Here is a 15,978-nt window from a genome sequence, read left to right as displayed (position 1 = left end):
AGGAAACGGAAATACGAATCCACCCTTCAACCAATCAGGTTGCGATCTCCCGTCGTGTTCTACGCGTCGATGCCCCGCCCATTCTCGCTCCCTCGCGAAACACACCTGTGAACAAGCTCGTCGCCTGAAACACGTGGGATGAACCAATCATATCATGACGTGATGTTCGACTCGAGGAACCGCCGCGGACTCACCTGACCCAGGTAAATGTGTGTGCTCTTTGCTAACATGCTAACATGCTAACGACAGTTGGGTGTCTTGTCTCTGTTTTGTGTTTGCTGTTGGTTGTCTTGAGGGGCGTTCACGTGCGACTTCCAAGTCGGCAACTCGTATTAACCATAATTCCTAATACCACCCTGAAGGCAGCATAGGTGTGAGGTAACTTTGTGTTACATTTTGTGTGTATGAAAAGTGCTGCATTAATGAAGTCTGATTGATGGAATGATTGGTTGACAAAGTTGTAAAAAAAATTAATGACAATAATAAAATGTAATAAAATAATAATCTTTCAGTCCTTCAGAATCTTGCAGGGCTTTATGATTTAATTCAGCTTCTTTGTGAAATGAGTACTTTTACTTTTATTTTTGGGGTTTTGAAAACTTTGCATAGAAACATTTTGTGTTGTATGTTTACTAAAGTAAAGATCTGAAAATTGTTTACTTGGTGATTTGGCACAACTTTCTCTGAGTCTGATGTAAATATGACTGTTGGTTAGCTCACAACTTGTCTCCTATAATTATCTGGTTGATATACAAACTTTTATTATTATCGACTTATGCTCAGATGTACAGTGACGTGATGTTTTTCTTTTAAACCACTAGATGGTGATGTAGTATTGAGTTTCGTCTTCTGCCGTGGTTGTACATTAATTTCAGATGAGAGTTGAAATGCTCTGAGATATTCACGTTAAAATAATTGTCAGAAAATATCATCGTCACATGGAATTTCACAATTTAATTGTATTATTGATATCATAGTTGTTGTTATTATTGTTTATCAGTTACAGTGACTCTTAATGAAAACTGAGGCGTAGAGTTGAAATATCTCCTCCAGCTCTTTTGATCTATTTTTCATACTAGTGCAATTTGATTATTGAAACATCTGCAGATCATTTTCTTCATTAATCGATTGATTGATTGATTGATTGATTGGTTTGTGAAAAGCAAAGCAAACACTCATGTCAGGCAGCCTGAGTATGTTTCTTTATGGGGGTCACATCGAGGTCAGTGTGCGCTTGAGGTCAGAGGTCACTTTATGGACGAGGAATGTGAGGGATGTGAAAAAGTTACAATTTCAAAAGCACTTTTTCTGATAAATGTTGATCACAACTTCTGCTCAGAGGGACGTCGTTGTCTTGCGTTGTTTTTTTTAAGAAAACAGGATTTCCCCCTGGTTCATTGTTGGAATATTTCCATATCAATCCCACAGCGCTGATCTAATGTTTCTTTCACAACCAATAATTACGCAAATGTACATGGTATGATTGCCATCGATTGTCATATCACGGTATATCACGGTATGAGGAATGATTGGTGGATCTGAATAAGATGAGATCGTACCTCCGTCTCCCTGGAATATCAACTGTGTCTTAATTGAACAAAATAAATAAAAAAGGTCTGTAAGCGTGTGCGTCCCTTCGAGAGAGCATTACCTTCTTTGCAAGTTTTCTCCCACGGTAACAAACACTGTCGATCAACGAGTCACCAACAATAATGATTGACTGTAGTTTCACTTGGCAGATCCCTGGAAGTGAACGTTGAGGCTCCATGTCTGGAATGATGGCGACATCATTGTAAAGACGCAGTTCGTGGTTAAAACTAAAATATCAAGCCTCAGTTACATTTCTTTCTTAGGAATCATTGACAGATTTAAAAATACATATATATACCGGACGACGTATCAGTGTCTGGAATCTTTTCCAGCCATTCTTGAATATATATATATATATATATATATATATATATATATATATATATATATTCAAGAATGGCTGGAAAATTGTAGAGCATGGCAATATTATCCTTATGAAAACTTTTCTTTTACAGAATAAACAAAATAGGTGCATTTATATTAACATTTTATGGAAAATAAGTTCTAAAGATTTGGTTGTATTTGTGTTTTTTTCTTTATATTTATAATGAAGTTTATGGTTAAACTGTAAAATATTAAACCTCAATTCCTTTTTTGTCACAAGGGCTTGATAACATCTTTGACAACTTTTTTTGATCAGCGGATTTATCGCCATTGACGGCTGCCTCAGCGTCACCGCTGCAGCTGTTGAATGGAAAAGCTAAAGAATAATTTGATCCGTATATGTGACGTACATGATGACAATATTCAGCATGTTTTGTTTTTTGAATCGGAGTTAAACATGAAGGGAAGTTTATGTTGTAAGACTATGTAAACTATGCAGATCGTCTGGAGAACTCAAGTCGCAGTTTATCCATAACATGTTATGTATTTTCACCCATAACATGTTTGTAGACGCTGAGGTCTTCGGTGACAGATGCCGTGTTTCCCTGGGTGGCATCAGCGATCGTGTGAGCTGGAACATGTCGGCTCCTGTCAACGGCATCAAAGCGTTTATCCTCTTCTCTTTTTTTCTTTTTTTTTTAAAGTTCCCCCAATTTAACCTGCTGAGTGATCGTCGATGACTGAGCATCTCACTCGTGCCTTCTTGTTTTATGACTTGAATGTTTTATGGAGCTGAGCAGCCTGCAGGTACGGCTGCAGGTAAACTCGCGTTTGTGTTCTCACAGGCGCGATGGATTTGCACATACCTCATGACATGTCTGATGCAATATGCACATGAACAGTAGGGGGCAGTTTGGAAGAAAGGTTGGAATTCTGCAATTTCCCCACGATTTGTATGATTATTGACAAGCTCGTTTGAGTAGCTGGTGACGCCGCGGAAGCAATTTATGAATTACATCCTGCAGAAGAGAATGGAAGTCCAGAGTCTGAGATGTTTCATCCATGCACGGAGGAAAATGCGATACGAGTGTGTCCAGTGGTTCCATACAGACAAAGGCAAATTGCTTTGAACCATGCGTACGCGTCGTGGCCGCCTCACAAATCCTGCGTCCGTCGGTTGTGCACGTCCTCGCAAATTGTCACCGACCGTCCACAAGATGCGGAGGGGACACGAACCGTAGCGGCAGTGCGTCGGAGCCGTGTTCATTTTGGCAGCTGGTTTATATTTAGTCTTGGTCTTTAGAAAATGCTTAGCAGTTTTTGTTGTGTTCATCATGTTTTAGTCGACGGAAAGTTCTTACATTTCATGTTTTCTCAGTTTTAACCAATGAAATGAGGCCAATTCAAGTATTGGAAATTGAAATCAAGTTGACGAGTTGTTGAAGTCAGGAACATTGACAGTAGTTCAGGGCGAAGAGCGAAAGAGCTCAGATAAATGGAGCCTAGTTGTTGTTGCTGCACAGTGTCATGTTCAGTTGAGAGTGAAAGTAGTTCTTGGGACTCTGATCCCTCTTCGTGTCCTCCATACTCTACATTTAATCTGCACTCCATACCTTTATATTGCACATTTTCAATTTCTTTAGCTTTTCTTTTCTGCGTGGTTTGCCTTACTCTTACTTCTGCACTACTTAGAATTCATTATTTTATATATTACCTATCTTATTTTCTGTTTTTTGTATGTTTTGTACTATTGCACCGTGGGTCCGAGACAAACGTTTTTTTCGATTCCTCTATGTCTGGAACAATACTGCAGGAATTGACAATAAACTTGACTTGACTTGATTTGACTAGATACTCGTTTTGTTTTGGCAGTGTGGACGTGAAATTAGTGTTAATTTACCTTCACAATGGTCTTAAAGTTTTAAATGTGACATGTTGCAGCCTGCAGAAACCCTCCAGTGAAACTCCTCCCTGGGTAAACAGTGTAAAAAAAAAAAAAAAGAAGGATAAACTGAGGAAGATTAAAAGTCCGGACTGAGAGCTTGAAGTGGAGAGAGGGATGTTGGCGACTCGCTCAGTCTTGTTTAAACCCTGATGCAATTCAACCTGATGCTTTATGATTTTTGTCGACCAGTGGTTGACCTTTGACATCAGGAGCATAAACACTATTTGTAATTGGATTTTAAGATTCACATCCCTCCTGATTCGGGGACCATGTCTGAGTGAATCACGGCGGAGCGGTTACAGAATCTTCCACAGTCGCTGATCGGCTCGTAAAAAAAGGTCCGGCAGGTTTAAAGTCACATAAAACATGATTTGTTGCCTCCACCGCGGAGGTTTTCACATCTGTCTGTCCGTTTGTCAGCCGCCTGAGGAAATAAGGTGCTGAACCATTTATGGGAGGGGAAGAGTTGTCTGACCTTCGGCCTTCAGTGGGAGCTGCATGATGTCATGAGTGTCCTTCTCGTTCACAACCATCGACTGTACGTTGAAGATGGACGACGCATCTCCTCCGCCTCGTGCGAGCCAAGTCCCGCAGATGTTAGCCCTCGACCAATCGCGAGTCAGTCTCCGCTGTCAATCGTGAGTAATTAATTAAAATCAAACTTATCAGAAAATGACAGAAACCATCTTTGAGAAAAATTAACTTAACGTTTATTTTGACTTTTTTTATTTTGTCCCATCTGTTGACATGGAGGAGGCGGGTGGTTTATGTTATCTACTGCCGCCAGCCACCAGGGGGCGATCCAGACGATTCGGCTTCACTGTCCCGGGCTGTGTTGAGTTCCATCTTTGAGGTTCGTCTGCGACCGAGAACCAGGTAAGAATGAGCTCGTTCGTTGGTTTACCACTTGCACATGCATGTTGTCACGTCTCCTGGAATTCAAAAGATGGCGGGCAACGGCGTAACATCGCAATTTGACCCTTTTTAAGTATTTCAATGCTGCGTTTCATTTGGTTAGGGGTAACGGGTCATTGTACACTACACATCGATAGCTTTACAATAAAAAAGTCACTACATCTACTGCTGGTCTTTTGCTTTTCCACACATTTTAATATCTGCCACTCCTGAAAACTCCTGCTACGCTGGTCGCCAACCGCCATTAAAACTGACAAAGACGAAGAGCATACAACCAATCACATTGCGATGTCTTAGCTGATTGTGGCCCATGAACACGAACCAGAGCCCCCCTCTTTATTTACCGTCTAAGATAACTACAGTAGTGCTGCTGCTGCAATAAACCGTCCGACCACCAGTGGCAGCACTGAGCACACATGAACGTCTGTTTCGTTTCTTGAAATCTGGAGGATGTCGTCTTTTCAAAAGTTCGTTCTACCATCAGTTGACCACCTGGACTAAATAAATTTACAACAAATCATCAAAACAACCATTCCAAGCGTGGTTTTAAAACAACACCTTTTCTCCAGGTGTTGGACGACGGTGAGAGGAAACATCATCCCACCCGGGTTCGTATGGTTTTTTTACCAACGTGGAGACAAAAGGCTTTGATGTAGGGAAAGTGAAAGGTGAGTGAGTGTTATCCTCTAACTACCTCCCAAAGTGACAGCGCGTTGCCTTCAAAGAGCGTAGGACAGACGAACGTGCAGAAAGAGGCTTCGAAGACGGACGAATCAGGTGAAGGCTTGTTTGGTCCTGAGGCCTTATTATGGTGCGTAGTTCAGTAATTGTTCAGTAATTGAAACAATTTGGTAATCATCCTTTTGTACAAATGAAGAGGACCAGGAACATGAAAGTAATACAGACGTCGTCGTCGTCGTCCTCTTCCTCCTGTTTGAAGCCTGAAGAGACGTTTCTAAAAAAATCTGTCTGGACTGAACGCACTTTTCTTCTTGTCACACATTTTCACATCTACGTGTCTTATCAAAGATCTCCGACCTCAATCGTGAATTTGTCCTCGTGGGACCAAACATGATTGTTGTTCCAAAAGAGAGAAGCGCTTTCCCATTTCCACCCCCTAACAAAACCACTGGAAAAACACAAATTGGTTCTCAGAAAAGAACTTCTCGTCGGTTTCTTAGACGGAGCTCAGGATCATTTGATTTTGCTCGTCGTAGAAAAATGTTACACGGCCCCGGGGGTTGGATTTAGAAACTGTTGGAGTGGGAAGGTTTTGATTCTTCACAGTAACAACTCTACATTTTTAATAGATAAACAGAATAAATGTCAAACAGACAGACTTGTAAAAGAGAATGACTTGTTCCCCTTCGGAGTCATGTTTCTGTCTCTGTGGTTGTTGTGCGACTCTTTATGGTGTTTCACATCATCCTGTCGGGGGGGGGGGGGGGGGGGGGTGTGTGTCTTTTGAATCTCTGAGGTCGTTGTTCGTCTTTTTGCGTCTCTTCTTCATCTTTTTGCGATTCGAGATGTTTGACAAAAAACAAGCAGTTCTGCTTCACTGAGTTTCTCTCATTTCAACGCATGGGACTGATCTTCTGACATCTCTCTACCGAAACAACGCGGAGACCAAATTTACGTCTTTAATCTTAAAATATTACGACTTCATTCTCGTAAAATGACGTCTTTATTCTCGTAAAATTACAACCTTTTCACCGAAATTTGCGACTTTATTCTTGTAATATAACAACTTTATTCCTGTAATATTACGACTTTATTTCCATAATATTTTGACTTTTTCACAATTACAATTGCAACTTTAATCTTGTAAAATTAAAACTTTAATCTTGTAAAATTAAAACTTTAATCTTGTAAAATTACAACTTTATTCTCATATTATTACGACGTTTTTTTTATTCTTGAAGTCTCATTTATATTTCTTCCTTCAATGTGGCCCTCAAACTCGTCGTTAATAACTTTTGTCAGTGCTGCAACTATTATTTTTTTAACAATAATTTTTTGGCAAAAAAGCAAATTTTGTAGGCAAGTTGAAGACCAGACTTTTGGGGAAAAAAAGAACTTAATCTAGGGGGGCATTTTATTGACTGCATATATTGATTAGTTAAGATAATAATGGGCAGATTTGATCGAGATAAATATCTTCAACGCGCGTTGATGAACTGCACAGAGAGAAGAAACGAAGGAAAAGGTCAAATCTCTGCAGCTGCTTGAACTCAATCACGTTTAAACATTGATCATCAGATCCAAGTATCAGACATGATGCTCAGCGTCGACCTTGTGCTGATTATACTAGTCACTGTACCGATACTGTACCAACCGCTCCTGTCAAACACTTCTCCGCTGTCAGCTGGCATCGTGGCAAATAAGGTTTTTTCACAAGTTTGTTCTCGTCCTGCTCGCCAGAGAACTGGATGTGCACTCATCACCACGTTGTGCAACGTCGGTTATGGCCGACGCGTCCACGGTTTCCAATAAAGGGGATTTTCGAAAGTCTCCTAGTTCATGTAAAAAAATAACGATCGCAGGAAGTCAAGAGTGACGGGAATACTGTCCGTGGAGGTTTTTATTAAGGCTGTGACTTCTGTTCACCTCAATTGTTGTGGAAATATGATTTTTCAATCAATTGCATGTGAAGCAATGTTTGCTGGGAGAGGGGGAGTCGGGTGAGAGAAGAGCCGCCCAAAGAAAACAGAATCAGAAAAAAGGGGGAGAGATTCGTGTGGATACAGACGGAAACATGAGCTGGTGGAGTGAAGGCAGAAGATCAAGGCAGCGAGTGTTTAAATCACTCCACCTTCATCATGTCACAATCAACAACGCTTCCATGACCCGACAGGTTCGAACAAAAACCGTCACGCCCGCGGGAAAAAAAGCTGCGCTGCCAAAATACTCTGCTGTGGATATTGTCTCCGAGCCGAGGTGGTGGAAGGGATCAGAGCCAACACGTCCGCGTCTCTGAGCTCGTCTCCACGGGGCATTGACGAAGAACAACGAGGCCCAGGACGAGGAAGAGGAGGAGGAGGAAGAGGAGAGGACGATTGTTAAGTGTTGGGGAAAGTGTGCAATTAGGGATCAACTCAGAATTTCTCTCTCTCTGTGCAATGAGACGTTCCACCCTACAGGGACTTTTAAATCTTCCTCGCAGGGACGTGATCTCCAGATCAAACCTCCTGTGGTTTATTTGAGGGTTATTGCAAAAACATAAACTCAAACCGTGCAGGAAGTGAGTCTGTAACTTTTGAAATAGTTCATCTAACAATGGTTGAGCTGATTAAATCTGTCGTCGGCCTTGTTTTTACACGTTGAGCATGTTTGGCGTTTCACGCCCAAACTGTACGCACCCGTCAGAGGTCAGAGGTCACCGAACCCCCGATGTAAAACTCTGACTCGTGGACGGATGAGTGACAGACGAGCGAGGAAAAGAGAATGTGGGGGATCTTGGTGTTTTTCACAAGAAGCTGTAATATTTTTAAGAAACAAATCCCTTAAAGCCCCGGTGAGTCATTTTTGTACTTTTCTTGCAAACCGCAACCGACTGAGCGACCGACAGGGGACACTTTATGGTGGTGATTCCATTTCCTGTTTCCGTCAGCGTCTGAAAATTCGACGTGAACGCGACGTGTTCTGGAGCGTTTAGTTCAACAACCATATTCAACACGACGTAGAAACATGGAGAATCACACGGAGGTCGCTCCACCTCATGGAACACTGCAGCTTTAAGTTTCAACACAGGAACTTTAAAATAAATCTTAAATAGAGGAGCTTGTTTCGGGAGTCGAGTGGGTCGCAAAGATTATCTGGAGATGGATTTTTCCTCAGAGACCTTGTGACTGTATCTGCTCCGAAGTCTCACTGTACCATCTGCAGTGACGCTACACACAGGTGTCCTTCACATTCTCCACACGGTGCTAAACCTTGGTGATGGACCTGAGATATCCACTCGGAGTCTTGGGCCCTGACCCGCGAAGGCCCCGCCCCTCCCAACGTCTACACCTTGGTTTAAGACCTAGACCTCAGAATGACCGGCGACGTTTTCGACCGGCGGTTGTTTTTTTCCCGACCGCATCGTGGATCACAGGAGGATAAAGGTTCAGAAAGTGTCTGACCTTAAAAGTAATTAAAAACCTATTTATCATTCAGTGTGACCTTGGCTTTCCAATATCGCTGATGCTCTGACCACTTTGTTTTTGACCGAGCGATAAAGTTGAGGTGAACGTTTACGCAGGGGTTTTGATTATAACGTTATCATTGTGATATTTAAAGTTCAAATGGCTCGTTTAGTTAAATGCAGCCTCTCCATCAGCAGGAGCCAGAAAATTATTATTATAATGATGAATTCTACATTGATCAATACGATTTGGTCGGTTTTCTTTCTCCCCCTTTCCAGTCAGACAAATAACAAACTGTCCGACGACAGTGGGACAGAATAACTGTCTGTGAATCTGCAGTAGGTGTCATCTCACACATGTTCTCATGGATAAATATATATCTCAGGTAAAGAAAAAAGAATCTGAGCCCGTTTTCATCATAAAACTGCCACAAGCTGTTTTTGTGTCAGAACAGGTGCGTGTGCGTGTGTGTGCGTGTGTGTGTGTTTGCGTGTGTGCGTGTGTGCGTGTGCTTGCGTGTGCGTGTGCGTGCGTGTGCGTGTGCGTGTGCGTGTGTGCGTGTGTGCGTGTGTGTGGAGTCGACGTCACCGCTAAATCCCCTGATCATCCTCCGACCAGCTGATGCCTGGTCAGTGGTCACTGGCATGCTGAGTGTGCGCGTGTGTGTGTGCGTGTCACAGGTACAAAGGTGGTAACGTGATATGATAATGATGATAAAGTGTTGATGAGGGTAATGTTCTTTTTCTGTTCGAGTGAATCGGAGGCAAATATTTGAAGTTCTGCCAAAATCAAATCAGACGTAGTTGTGCGGTGTGAGTGATGCGGGCGGCTCGGAGACATTAATCATTTCTCCACTTATTGTTTTGATTCAGACCAACAGCATCAGAGACATTACAAATTACTCAAGTGACAGAGATTCGATCTTACGGTTGACTTTTCATATTTTCTGCTGTTGCCTTTTTGCTTTAAAATATGTTAATATATATATATGTTTATATATATATATATGTTTATATATATATATATATATATATATATATATATATATATATATATATATATATATATATTATAATAAATAGTAGTATATATATTTATATTTTAAGGTTTCTGAAAATAGACTCATGCTGCAAACCTACAGTGGAAATATCTGGACGTCACGTTGCGTCTTCTGTGTCAGCAACAAAGTCAACGAACAGATCGACAAAACATCCAACTGCCAAACAAGAATCATCATCAAACCCTTTCTAAAAGTGTGTGTGTGTGTGTGTGTGTGTGTGTGTGTGTGTGTGTGTGTGTGTGTGTGTGTGTGTGTGTGTGTGTGTGTGTGTGTGTGTGTGTGTGTGTGTGTGTGTGTGTGTGTGTGTGTGTGTGTGTGTGTGTGTGTGTGTGTGTGTGTGTGTGTGTGTGTGTGTGTGTGTCACAGCAGGTCCCAGGAAACCGGAGCTGATTCCCAGCAGATCTGCTGGTTTCAGACACAGTTATGCTTCACTAATTCACACAACACACAGTCTCTCTGTCCGTCCATCTGTTTCCCTCCGGTCTGTTCCCTCGTCTTCCAACCCTATCTGTCCTTATTATTTGTATCATTATTTTATGCTAATAATTATAGATATATTACAACATAGCCGACACTAAAAGTGGAAGCCATTTATAGTAAATAGATAATCATATGTTCCCTCAACACTATGTTCCCTCAACACTATGTTCCCTCAACTCTATGTTCCCTCAACTCTATGTTCCCTCAACACTATGTTCCCTCAACACTATGTTCCCTCAACTCTATGTTCCCTCAACTCTATGTTCCCTCAACACTATGTTCCCTCAACACTATGTTCCCTCAACACTATGTTCCCTCAACTCTATGCTCCCTCAACTCTATGTTCCCTCAACACTATGTTCCCTCAACACTATGTTCCCTCAACTCTATGTTCCCTCAACTCTATGTTCCCTCAACACTATGTTCCCTCAACACTATGTTCACTCAACTCTATGTTCCCTCAACACTATGTTCCCTCAACACTATGTTCCCTCAACACTATGTTCCCTCAACTCTATTTTCCCTCAACTCTATGTTCCCTCAACACTATGTTCCCTCAACACTATGTTCACTCAACTCTATGTTCCCTCAACACTATGTTCACTCAACTCTATGTTCCCTCAACACTATGTTCACTCAACTCTATGTTCCCTCAACACTATGTTCCCTCAACTCTATGTTCCCTCAACACTATGTTCCCTCAACACTATGTTCACTCAACTCTATGTTCCCTCAACTCTATGTTCCCTCAACTCTATGTTCCCTCAACACTATGTTCACTCAACACTATGTTCCCTCAACACTATGTTCACTCAACTCTATGTTCCCTCAACACTATGTTCCCTCAACACTATGTTCACTCAACTCTATGTTCCCTCAACACTATGTTCCCTCAACACTATGTTCCCTCAACACTATGTTCCCTCAACTCTATGTTCTCTCAACTCTATGTTCCCTCAACTCTATGTTCCCTCAACTCTATGTTCCCTCAACACTATGTTCCCTCAACTCTATGTTCCCTCATCTCTATGTTCCCTCAACTCTATGTTCCCTCAACACTATGTTCCCTCAACACTATGTTCCCTCAACACTATGTTCCCTCAACTCTATGTTCCCTCAACACTATGTTCCCTCAACTCTATGTTCCCTCAACACTATGTTCCCTCAACACTATGTTCCCTCAACACTATGTTCCCTCAACTCTATGTTCCCTCAACACTATGTTCCCTCAACTCTATGTTCCCTCAACACTATGTTCCCTCAACACTATGTTCCCTCAACACTATGTTCCCTCAACTCTATGTTCCCTCAACACTATGTTCCCTCAACTCTATGTTCCCTCAACACTATGTTCCCTCAACTCTATGTTCCCTCAACTCTATGTTCCCTCAACACTATGTTCCTCAACTCTATGTTCCCTCAACTCTATGTTCCCTCAGCTCTATGTTCCCTCAACTCTATGTTCCCTCAACACTATGTTCCCTCAACTCTATGTTCCCTCAACACTATGTTCCTCAACTATATGTTCCCTCATCTCTATGTTCCCTCAACACTATGTTCCCTCAACTCTATGTTCCCTCAACACTATGTTCCCTCAGCTCTATGTTCCCTCAACACTATGTTCCCTCAACACTATGTTCCCTCAACTCTATGTTCCCTCAACACTATGTTCCCTCAACTCTATGTTCCCTCAACTCTATGTTCCCTCAACTCTATGTTCCCTCAACACTATGTTCCCTCAACTCTATGTTCCCTCAACACTATGTTCCCTCAATCTATGTTCCCTCAACACTATGTTCCCTCAACTCTATGTTCCCTCAACTCTATGTTCCCTCAACACTATGTTCCCTCAACTCTATGTTCCCTCAACACTATGTTCCCTCAACACTATGTTCCCTCAACTCTATGTTCCTCAACTCTATGTTCCCTCAACACTATGTTCCCTCATCTCTATGTTCCCTCAACTCTATGTTCCCTCAACACTATGTTCCCTCAACACTATGTTCCCTCAACTCTATGTTCCTCAACTCTATGTTCCCTCAACACTATGTTCCCTCATCTCTATGTTCCCTCAACTCTATGTTCCCTCAACTCTATGTTCCCTCAACACTATGTTCCCTCAACACTATGTGAAGGTGAGTGTCAGATATGTAACCGAAATATGTCCAAAGCTCTGAATATTCACGGTTGATTTTCACTGAAGATTTTCTTTCTTTCTATTTTTCCTGTTCTGCCGGTCCTGCTGGTTCTAGTAAGTCCCCACTGATTTGATGATACATATTGTTGTGACTCACTGCTGCTGTTGTCACCCTCACAGCCTGCAAAGAGCACACACACACACACACACACATACACACACACACACACACACACACACACACACACACACACACACACACAGATGGAGGCGGGTAAGAAAAGAAGAAAAGATGAAACTGACTGAATCACTGGACAAACAGAGAATCACACAAATATGTGACGAGTGAAAACTGATCCACCAAACTACCGGTTCACCGGTGTCATCTGCTCCACTGCCACCAGGTGGCCAAAACAGAAATGCAGCTTAAACATTTGTTTCATTTGTCACTAAATCTCCATTAGAAAGTCTAGAGCGGCTGCAGCTCATCGCACAGAATTCTGTCCTCACTTCAAGTCGACTTAAAACGGACAGATGATGTGGTTTATCTAAGATTTTTCCAAGAAATGGCTAAGCTCTCGGTTCTTTTTCAGTTTTCTACGAGGCGTTACCAACGGGCGCAGTCGAATCGTGTGACGTCTGTAGAGCAGAGAGGAGCCGTCTGTGACGTCTGTGAACCAGCATGGGAGAAACCTTTAGAAAGTATCTGCTACTTTTAGTCAAATGCTCGTTCATCAGCGGCAGCCATCTTGGTTGTTTACCTCTGCCTCGCTGTATAGACCCCGCCCACTATCAGATAATTGGTTGTGATTTGACATATGAAAACTTTGATTTTACAGAAAGAACAAGAGAAGATGAACAGAAAAGATAGAATTTGTAAAAAAAAAAAAAAAAAAAGTTTATTATCTTAAATCAAGTTCTATTCATTTGGTTTTATTTGTGTTTTGTTTTTTTATAAGTTATTTATAGTAAAGTTTATGGTTAATCTGTCAAATATCAAGCCTCAATTACATTCTTTGTCATAAGAATTATAATGGCGACATATTAGGTCTCATTGAACTTTGTTTCCTCGACAGAATGCTCAGCGTTTCTGTATCGATATCGGCATCAGCCACCAGAACGTCAAGTTGTGCAGTTTTTTCCGGATGAAAATCTAACAAAGACGCTGAAGCCGGAATTGATCCGTGATTGTTTTGCGTGCGTGCTTGCGTGCGTGCGTGCGTGCGTGCGCGTGCGTGCGTGCGCGTGCGTGCGTGCGTGTGTGTGTGTGCGTGTGCGCGCTCAGATTTCACTGAAAACTAAGACACAGCGAGTTGTTCCGAGGCTGTAACTTTCCTCCTCTGGTGGATGGAAAAGTTATGAAACGATATAAAGTTTCCTCTGTCTTTTGTTCTGAGGCACAGATTCGTCTGTCGTCCATCTGCACTATGTGTCCGGTGACGAGACCCGCGACAGGGACTTGAGCTGCGTCACTGACGGAGGAACGATGAGTCGTGTTTGAACGTTGTAGTTTGAAGCTTCATTGTTTTATTCTGCTGCGCTGCTGCCGTTTCTTATCACGGGGGGGAAACGTGGGGAGGCCGCGCCGCTATCTCGCTCTGCAGTCGACGTGTTGCACGGCGGGAACAGTCGCTTCTGCTCCTATCGCAGACTGTCAGAGCTCGGCCTTCGCTCGGAGGCCGTTCTGCAGAGTCGTCACTGTCCACAGCCTCGGCGCTAAAAAGTCACAATCGGATGCAAACAGAAACAACAAACCTCTTCCAACGCACGAGATGCAACATCTGCACCGTGTTTGATTTTAAACTTCACCTTTAACTGCTGTTGTTCGACTTGAGCATCGGGAGCACGTCCGGACTCTGCTCGTCACCGCGTCGCCCCCGTGGCCCCCGTGTGGATCGGTGAGGGAACAGAAGGAGCAAGAGAAATGTGTGTTTCTCCTGGTGAGTGGGAGCACGAGGCCGAGGACGTGATATCAGCTGACAGAGCGTCTTTGTCTGAGAGGAACAGAGACCTGAGCAGCCTTGACTGGTGAGGAACACACGCACACACACACTCATTTGTTACAGTATTTAGTTTAATATCGCTCCATTCCCTTGTTATTCCTCCCAAATGATGACACATGAAATCATCAGGCAGTCGGAGGAGCGTCAGGAGGTCGGAGGAGAACTGATTCTCTTTCGGTGCAGATCTGAAAGAACCGTCCCCTCGGTCGTCGTCATTTCAATCACTGTGTGATTTGGCTTCATACTTTCTATACATGACTTTCTTTCATGTATATTATTTTGGTTGCTGGAGACCTGAGCAGCCTTGACATATTTCTCCCATTTTGTGCGTTTGCAAATCAAGCAGACTTTCCTGTACGAGAGAATGTGGATTTTTTGGGGCCAATATCGATATGTCAGGGAGTAACAAGATTTCTGAAACGATACATCGGCCAATATATATATGTATATAAATACATATTTTAATCTGTCAATGATTCCTAACTTGTCGTTATCAAACCTTTATGACAAAGAAATGTAGTTGAGGCTCGACATTTTAGTTCAAACTTTATCACAAATAACTATAAATGCAAAGAAAACAACAAAATATATAGAACTTGGATTAAGACACACACACACACACACACACACAGGTGACTGACTGCAGTGGTTCCTGTACATTGTGTGCGCGCGTCTCGTCGTGGTGCAGAAGGAAAAAGGAGCTTTTTAAAAAACATTGTTGTTAGATTGATTTTTTTTTTTCCATTTGCAGATGTAACCACTCCCCGTGACAACATGTTCCTGTATCAATGCCGACTGTTGGAAATATTAATCATATAAAGAAAACACACTCCTGTCAGAGTGCCCGCTGTGCGGAAGCCCCACAGACGACATGGAAATATGGATGATGCTGCTCCGGTCGACAGGTGTTTGTGATCCAGGCGTGTGCGGATGATTACAGCGTTCCGTCTCGCCGACACGTCGCGGCCTCGGAGACGCTGAGAGACGTGACGCACACGACAAACACACACTGATACTGTACAAATCAACTCTTCATTGAAGAAAGGACAATGAATACATGTGTATGCAAATATTTAGCAGAGGGAGAAAATCTATTTTTTTCCTCAGGGATGCGTGTGGCAGAATATTGGTGTATGTGTTTACATATATATATATATACAGTATATATATATGTGTGTTTTACATATATTTGTAGAGTTGAATGAATGAGTCCTCGTCTCACTGTATCCAGAACTGTGACTGTGGCCACGTTCCCTCTGTCCACATGGAGATTCCACAATATTAAAGCTACGGTGTGTCATATTTAGAAGAACTTTTTCACAGAAATTGAACATATTGTCCATAACTCTGTGTTCATATAAGAGTTAAATACAGTTCCATGAGGTGGACCGACCTCC

At 42.3% G+C, this 15,978-nt stretch overlaps 2 long non-coding RNA genes across 5 annotated transcripts; both read left to right on the top strand.

Moving 5' to 3' along the window:
- The first annotated feature begins 45 nt into the window (after positions 1-45).
- Positions 46-6,134, top strand: LOC124850512. 4 transcript variants are annotated; one of them, XR_007031441.1, is made up of 5 exons: positions 46-203; positions 4,280-4,497; positions 4,616-4,735; positions 5,344-5,382; positions 5,478-6,134. It is a non-coding gene; the product is annotated as an uncharacterized LOC124850512 (long non-coding RNA). The 4 variants fall into 4 exon arrangements; XR_007031439.1 differs by adding an exon at positions 4,102-4,197 and having other exon boundaries at positions 5,344-6,134; XR_007031438.1 differs by having other exon boundaries at positions 5,344-6,134.
- A 7,372-nt stretch (positions 6,135-13,506) lies between these two features.
- Positions 13,507-15,912, top strand: LOC124850513. Its single transcript, XR_007031442.1, has 2 exons — positions 13,507-14,606; positions 15,333-15,912. It is a non-coding gene; the product is annotated as an uncharacterized LOC124850513 (long non-coding RNA).
- The last annotated feature ends 66 nt before the right edge of the window (positions 15,913-15,978 follow it).

This window comes from Scophthalmus maximus, chromosome 9, assembly GCF_022379125.1.
Source record: "Scophthalmus maximus strain ysfricsl-2021 chromosome 9, ASM2237912v1, whole genome shotgun sequence".
NCBI lineage: Eukaryota > Metazoa > Chordata > Actinopteri > Pleuronectiformes > Scophthalmidae > Scophthalmus > Scophthalmus maximus.
Note: the sequence above shows the minus strand (reverse complement) of the source record. Positions and strands in the feature narration are given on the sequence as shown.